The sequence below is a fragment of the Cebus imitator genome, unplaced genomic scaffold (genome assembly GCF_001604975.1).
Source record: "Cebus imitator isolate Cc_AM_T3 unplaced genomic scaffold, Cebus_imitator-1.0 Scaffold15, whole genome shotgun sequence".
Classification (NCBI taxonomy): domain Eukaryota; kingdom Metazoa; phylum Chordata; class Mammalia; order Primates; family Cebidae; genus Cebus; species Cebus imitator.
The window spans coordinates 4,279,951-4,288,063 of NW_016107330.1; positions in this window are offsets into that span (position 1 = coordinate 4,279,951).

The following is an 8,113-nucleotide window of genomic DNA, read 5'->3' on the forward strand; positions in this document are numbered from 1 at the left end:
AAAAAAAAAAAAAAAATCCTCGCTTCTGGTTGGGAACTGGCCAGTGTGAGAAGGCAAGAGGTGATGGAGGTTCAGGATGATAGCAGTGGACATGGTGTAAGGTGGTCGGGTTCTAGTGGTATTTCGAGTGAAGTCAACAGAATTATCTGATAGATTGGTTGTTGGATATGAGAAAAATGGGAGGGTCAAGATGACACCAAGGATTTTGACTTGAGCAACTGGGATAATGGAGTTGCCATCGTTAATAGGGCAAGGCTGTGGATGCTGCAGGCTTAAGAGGCAGAGTTGGAGTTCTGGGTGGAACATGCGGAGTTTGAGCTGTGTGCAGATATCCATCCCATCTCGAGGTATGAAGCAGGCAGGTGGGCACACGAGTCTAGAGCTTAAATGAGAGATGACTGGAGACATAATTTGGGACTTGCTAGAACCTAACCACCATGCTGCTGGTGAGCTCACCATGGCCATACGTATAAATAGAAAAAGGCAAGTCCAAGAATTGAGCTCTGGTGTACCTGAAGATTAAGAGTCAGGGATATGCAGAGAGATCACCAAAGGAGTCCTTCACCGTGGGTTGGATGAAATGCATTTAAGGAGTAGTCATTCTTGTTCTCTTCCATAGCATCTAACAGGCTTCTGATTAATAATCCACCTCCCTAAGTAGCTTAATACTGGAACGAGGGTGCCCTGGATAATGGGCACAAATATTCCCACCACTGGAAAAGAATATTATTAGTTGAAAATTACTAACTTGGCATTTGGGATTATAATCAGTTTCTCATGAGTTGATTGACATGAGCTAGGTCCTAGAACCTGCTCAACCCTGGAGACTGTTATGCAATTAGGATTTTAAAACCATAAATCTGCAGGCCTGAATGATGACCATATCAAAACACTCCTGCGTGTGGAGCGTCCAACTCTTTCCTAGACAGCACTGCCATTGTAAGTCCCAACCATAATGGTTCCTAAGTGAGCTCTCTGTTTAGCATCCATCCGCTGCACTGAATTTCTCTGATCAAGCTTCCGAATGATCTCCTGTTTGTCAATTCCAGGGCCTGTTTTTGTTCTTGTCTTCATTCACCCTCTGCAGCCATCAGCCCTGTTTCGGTCCCCTTCTTGAAGCCATCTTCTCTCGCTTGGTTTGCATGACATGTTCCCATACTGGTTGCCCTTCCTGGTTCTCTGCAAGCTGCTCTACAGGCTCCACTGCCCCCTCTTTGCTCACAGGCATGCTTCAGGCTTCCTTTTCGCTTCTCTGTGGTCTCTCCCTTGGAGAGTTTACCCACCCTTAGAGCTTCAGATGGCATAAGCTCCAGAAGAGCAGGCACCTGTTTGGTTCTCAGCTACATCCTTAGCCCTGCAGCAGTAACTGGCACATAACAAGGGAACAGTGCCTCCTCCCCCTTCACATGTACACCACCGGCCTGCTAATTCAGATCCTCAAGCAAAATCTCATCACCATTGCAAACTTAGATGCCCACCTCCTCTCCTCCAGTCTGATCTGCAATCTATCAATGGGATCTTCCTAAAATATATATATATATATATATTTTTTTTTGAGACAGGGTCTCTCTTTGTCACCAGGCTGGAATGTAGTGACACAATCTTGGCTCACTGCAACCTCCACCTCCCAGGTTCAAGTGATTCTCCTGCCTCAGCTTCCCGAGTAGCTGAAACTACAGGTGTGTACCATCACGCTCAGATAATTTTTGTATTTTTAGTAGAGATGGGGTTTCACCATGTTGATCAGGATGGTCTTGATCTCTTGACCTCATGATCTGCCCGTCTTGGCCTCCCAAAGTGCTGGGATTACAGGCATGAGCCACCCCACTCACCCTCTCTCTCTCTCTCTCTTTTTTTTTTCCTTAAGAGGTAAAGTCTTGCTATGTCACCCAGGCTGGATTTGATTGAACTCCTGGGCTCAAACAATCCTCGTACCTCAGCCCCCTGAGCAGCTGTGACCATAAGCATGCACCACAGCACGCAGTGGCTTCTACACTGTATCATGGGGCTGATATCACATTTGTACATCCAGTGTATTCGAGTGGAAAGAACATGGCTCTGACTCTGGCTGTTACAGCTTTGGTTCCAGGCTGTCCTACTTCCAGCATGGAGGAAATTACTTAATTTTTTTTATCATTACACTCTTGATTGAAAGGAACCAAGACTCGGAAGGAAAGCATCCTTATGCAATGCTATGTGTTATGTGTACACATGTGAAAACAAGGGAAACACGTCCTGTGGGAACCCCCAAGCACTGCCTAGCTCAGCTCCAGGAACTGAGAATTTTCTACACAGCACTGGATTCTGGATTATCTTGACGCCTCTGCCACTGTTCTGGACAGTTTTCATGTGCCCCTGTGAGTGTCCTCTCCGCCTTTCCTCCCCTGACTCTGTGACCTCAGAGGCTGACTTGAATAGACTACATCAACCAAGCTCTCTTGCTCTCAAGGTTCTGGTTGGGTTTGACCAAGGAAAGGCACTGAGAGGCGATTGAAGGGCAACAGAGAGGCTGAAGTATGTATTTATTCTTCCAGCTTCTCTGCAAGGCCACACGCTGCCAGTCATTGTGTTTTGCTTTTCTCTCTCTCTTTTTTTTTTTCGAGACAGAGTCTTGCTCTGCCGCTCAGGCTGGAGTACGGTGACGTGATCTCGGCTCACTGCAGCCCCCACCTCCCGGGTTCAAGCAATTCTCCTGCCTCAGCCTCCCAAGTAGCTGGAACTACAGGCATGCACCACCACGCCCGGCTAATTTTTTGTAATTTTAGTAGAGACGAGGTTTCACCATGCTGGCCAGGCCGGTCTCGAACTCCTGGCCTCAAGTGATCCTTCCGCCTCCACCTCCCAAAGTGCTGGGATTACAGGTGTGAACCACAGCCCCTGGTCTAGTCATTGTGTTTTTCTACCAAAAAACCCCAGCTCCTGTTGGGTGGCCCTTCGCTTCCACTGTAAGACTCACCAGGTCCCAGGAACCAACTCCTCCTTTTGCCTCTTTACACCCATGGCGGCTAAGGGCTTCTCAGGGCTGCTACCTTTCAGGCGCTTCGCCATCCCTTTTTCGTTCCCTTAAGCCTGTGTTGCCATTGGCAAATAGTCCTTCATCCCACTCTCCGCCATCACTTTTTCGGGGGTGCCATGTGTTCCCTGCTGGCACCCTGACTGATAAAACCACATGGGCATTTGTTGGTGGCCGAAATAAGGGTGACCTAGCCCCTCATTTTTCTTTCCTCTGTGATTCCTGCCACCACCAACCAACCCATTTATTTTCTGCTCTGAACATCTGTTCTCTACTTTCTGGCTTCTGCGTATTGATCGTGTTCACTGACTCACCCCTTAAATCGCACGCGGACTGCGAGGGCCCACGCCTGGTGTCCGTGGCCTCTCTCTGTGTATTCTCTCTGCTTTAGCCCTGGCTACCAGCAGACTCATTCACTCCACATTTCCGGGACTTCTGATGCCTGAGGAAATCGGGTTGGCCTGGCGAGTCACCGCGGCCTTTGTCGTTCAGAGCTTCCTGTGTCAGGTGTCAGGTCATCGCTTACCACAGACACCCACCCTGCCCCTGCAAGTCATCATCATTCCTTGTTGACAAGGGGTAGTTATGGAAAGAAGAACACCCCAAAGGGTATGGAAAATAATACATCACAAAGTTTTGTTTTTCTTTTTTGAGACAGTCTCTCTTGGTCGCCAGGCTGGAGTGCAGTGGCACAATCTCAGTTCACTGCAACCTCCGCCTCCCAGGTTCAAGAGATTCTCTTGCCTCAGCCTCCCCAGTAGCTGGGACTACAGGTGCCCGCCACCACGCCCGGCTAATTTTTTGTATTTTTAGTAGCGATGGGGTTTCACCATGTTAACCAGGATGGTCTCGATTTCCTGACCTAATGATCTGCCCGCCTCAGCCTCCCAACATCCTGAGAGTACAGGCGTGAGCCACTATGCCCAGCCTACATCACCAAGTTTTTATCAGCTTTAAAGTAAATAATGAATGTTTAATGCCTATATGAAAATACAAGGAGTATTCTGTAATTAACACAATTAATCCAACAACCACTTCTTACTTCTATTATTATAGTCTCAGTTAGTCTTCAATCATCCCTGTGAAGCAGGCAAGTCAGAACTTATCACCGATTTACAGGTGAAGAAATTCAGGTTCAAACAGTTGCCTAAAACTACAGTTACCCAAAGCCCGAAGTATAACCGGAATGCAGATGTCTTGATTTGTTCTCCACCCCTCTTCTGCTTTGTCCACTTGTTGTTTGAGATGGAGTTTCACTCTTTTTGCCCAGGCTGGAATGCAATGGTGCAATCTCTGCTCACTGCAACCTCCACCTCCGGGGTTCAAGCGATTCTCCGGGCTCAGCCTCCCATGTAGCTGGGATTATAGGTGCTTGCCACCATGCCTGGGTAATTCTGTATTTTTCGTAGAGTCAAGGTTTCACCATGTTGGCCGTAAGGCCGGTTGCCTTGCCGGGAGGCCGGACACACCCACCCCTGCACCCGGCACCAGGCTCTGCACTCGGCACCAGGCTTTGCACTTGGAACCTAGCTCTGCCGCATGGCTCCCCTGGAAGGCTCTGGCTAATGCAACCCTGGCTGGCTCTCGCACCAGAAAACCCGCCCAACAACCCGGCAGCCAGTAGCGGCCCACCCGGTCTCAATCCTGCTCCCCTGGAGCCAGAGCACCCAGCTGCTGCTCATTCCTCATAGCCATAAAAACCCCACGCCCCAGGAAGTCCTCGAGACTTCTCTGGCCCCTTTCCCCGGGACCATGGAACCTCGCCCGGGAGCTGAATAAACATGGCATTTAATTTTCTTATACTGGCCTCAGTTTCCTCATTTTAAACTCAGCAATGACCCTTACATTGGCCAGGCTGGTCTTGAACTCCTAACCTCAGGTGATCCACCTGCCTCAGCCTCCCAAAGTGCTGGGATTACAGGCATGAGCCACCGTGCCCGGCCCCACTTGTCATCTTTAAAATCAGTTGTCTCTCTGTCAGCTCAGCAGCGGTGCATTTTGAAGACATAGTTTCTGCAGCCAGTGGGAAACAGGAAAGTTATTTTTTTAATGATGAAATTCTTTAAAGATACAGAAAATTACAGAGAGTAATGAAAAAGCCTCCTATACCCCACCATCTGGCACTAGCAAATCTTAGCATTTTCTTATATTTTCCATGTCATTTTTTTTGAGAAATAAAAACTTATACATGTCCCTCGGGAGCCCTCCTGACACCAGCTCCTCTCTTCCCTCCTTCCCAGAGGGACCGTTCTCCTGAACTGGATGCGTTTCATTATGGAACATGCACGTTTTCTGCTGTTCTTATTTTGTATGTATATAGCAATAAGATATAGCATTAATGGCATTAATCTGCATGTTTTCAACTTTTTTTTTTTTTTTGAGACAGAGTCTCACGCTGTCGCTGGGGTTGGAGTGCAGTGGCAAGATCTCGGCTCACTGCAACCTCCACCTCCCGGGTTCAAGCAATTCTCCTATCTCAGCCTCTCAAATAGCTGGGATTACAGGCATCCACCACCATTCCTGGCTAATTTGTGTGTGTGTGTGTATTTTTAGTAGAGACAGGTTTTACTGTGTTGGCCGGGCTGGTCTCAAACTGCTGACCTCAAGTGATCCGCCTACCTCAGCCTCTCAAAGTTCTGGGATGACAGGTGTGCGCCACCGCGCCCAGCTTCAACTTTTATATATACGAAATTATTCTCTTCAACTTGCTTTCTTTATTCCCAGTATTTTTTTTAGATTTACCCTTGGGGATACAAAGAACTCTGTTGCATCTACGTAGCTGGTGTAGTTATTAGGTCATGGCTATGCCGCCATTTACTTATGTTTTTTCCTGTCAATAGATATTTATAATGTTTCCAGATTTTTGAGTTACAATGTTTTGACAAAGGAGTTCATAATGAAAAAACTTTTATTTTCCTAGAGAGCAGGATTTTGCCCCCTAGGAAAAATAAAAGTAAAAACAAGTCAATTTTTTTGATATCTAAATATCTAGTTTAGGTACAATGATTTGTACCTGTAATCTCAGTACTTTGGGAGGCTGAGGCAGGAGGGCAATTACTTGAGGCTCGGAAATGGAGGTTACGGTGAGCTGTGATCGCACCAGTGCACTCCAGCCTGGGGGACAGAGTGAGACCCTGTCTCTAATAAATAAATAAATGAATAGTAAATATTCAGACATGACTAGGAATTACCTGACATTTTTATTAAAAGAGTGATGCTTAGGCCAAGGCAGGCGAATTGCTTAAGTCCAAAAGTTCGAGACCAGCCTGGGCAACATAATGAAACTCTGGCTCTGCAAAGAGTTAGCCAGGTGTGGTGGCTCATGCCTGTAATCCCAGCAGCTTGGGAAGCTGAGCCATGAGAATCTCTTGAATCCAGGAGGCAGAGGTTGCAGTGAGCCAAGATCGAGCCGCTGCATTTCAGCCTGGACAACAAAGCAAAACCCTGTCTCAAAAAAATAAAAACAAAAAGAGTGATGCTCATAGAAAGAAGGTTTAAACTAATTGAATTGAAGTGGCCGATAACGTCACAATGATCCTTTGTCCCTATCCATCTATTTTCCCTCAGATGACCACCTGATCTTTTTTCTATATGAAAGCATATGAATGAAATGTTTACTTTTTTTTCTTTTTTCTTTTTTCTTTTTTTGGGACGGAGTTTCGCTCTTGTTACCCAGGCTGGAGTGCAATGGCGCGATCTCGGCTCACCGCAACCTCCGCCTCCTGGGTTCAGGCAATTCTCCTGCCTCAGCCTCCTGAGTAGCTGGGATTACAGGCATGCACCACCATGCCCAGCTAATTTTTTGTATTTTTAGTAGAGACGGGGTTTCACCATGTTGACCAGGATGGTCTCGATCTCTTGACCTCGTGATCCACCCGCCTCGGCCTCCCATAGTGCTGGGATTACAGGCTTGAGCCACTGCGCCCGGCTTATTTTTTTTTCAAAATGACAGAAATACCTCATCTACATTCCATGAAAACATTTGTGGAGCTAGTTAATTATTTCTAATGAAAACACAACTTAGTGAAAAGTTGGCAGGTTTTAAATTGTAGGGTGATTTTTTTTAAGCACAAGGTGATTAAAAAACGTTGGAAGAGATTTACTTAACATGTAGAAGAAAAAGAACTTGAAGATGTGAAATTGGCCCTGAGAGAAATCCTTCTGGTCACCAGAGTCCAAATAGATTTATGAGAAATATGTCAAAAACTGAAAGATTTCATAATAGGCACCCTCTCTGAAATGAATTGCTAGGCACACAAAATTAATTCAACATTTTTCTTTTCCTTCCTTCCTTCCTTCTTTCTTTCTTTCTTCTCTTTCTTTCTTCTCTTTCTTTTTTCCTTCCTTCCTTCCCTCCCTCCCTCCCTCCCTCCCTTCTTTCTTTCTTTCTTTCTTTCTTTCTTTCTTTCTTTCTTTCTTTCTTTCTTTCTTTCTTTCTTTCTTTCTTTCTTTCTTTTCTTTCCTCTCTCTTTCTCTCTCTTTCTCCCTTTCTCTCTTTCTCTCTTCTTTCGAGACAGAGTCTTGATCTCTTGCCCAGGCTGGAGTGCAGTGGCACGATCTTGGCTCGCTGCAACCTCCACCTCCCTGGTTCAAGCAATTCTCCTGCCTCAGCCTCCCAAGTAGCTGGGATTACAGGCACTCACTACCATGCCCCGGCTGATTTTTGTATTTTTAGTAGAGACGAGATTTCACCATGTTGGCCAGGCTGGTCTCAAGCTCCTGACCGCAAGGGATCTGCCTGACTTGGTCTCCCAAAATTCTAGGATTACGGGTGTGAGCCACCATACCCAGCCTTTTCTTTTTTCAAATAGGAAAGGAATATGCTTGGTGTTGATTGGGAATCCACATATTCTATTTGTTTTATTTTATTTACTTTTTATTGATTAATAGTAGATGTACATAGTTTTGCAGTACATTGAATACATTGATCATTGAATGAATACATTCATATAATGTGTAAAGATCAAATCAGGGCAACTGGGATATCCATCTCCTTGACACATATCATTTGATCATCATCACTTTCAGAAAGTAACTGGAGCCAATCCCACTTGTAATGGGTTGAATGATGGTGCCTAGAAAGACATGACCAAGTCCTTA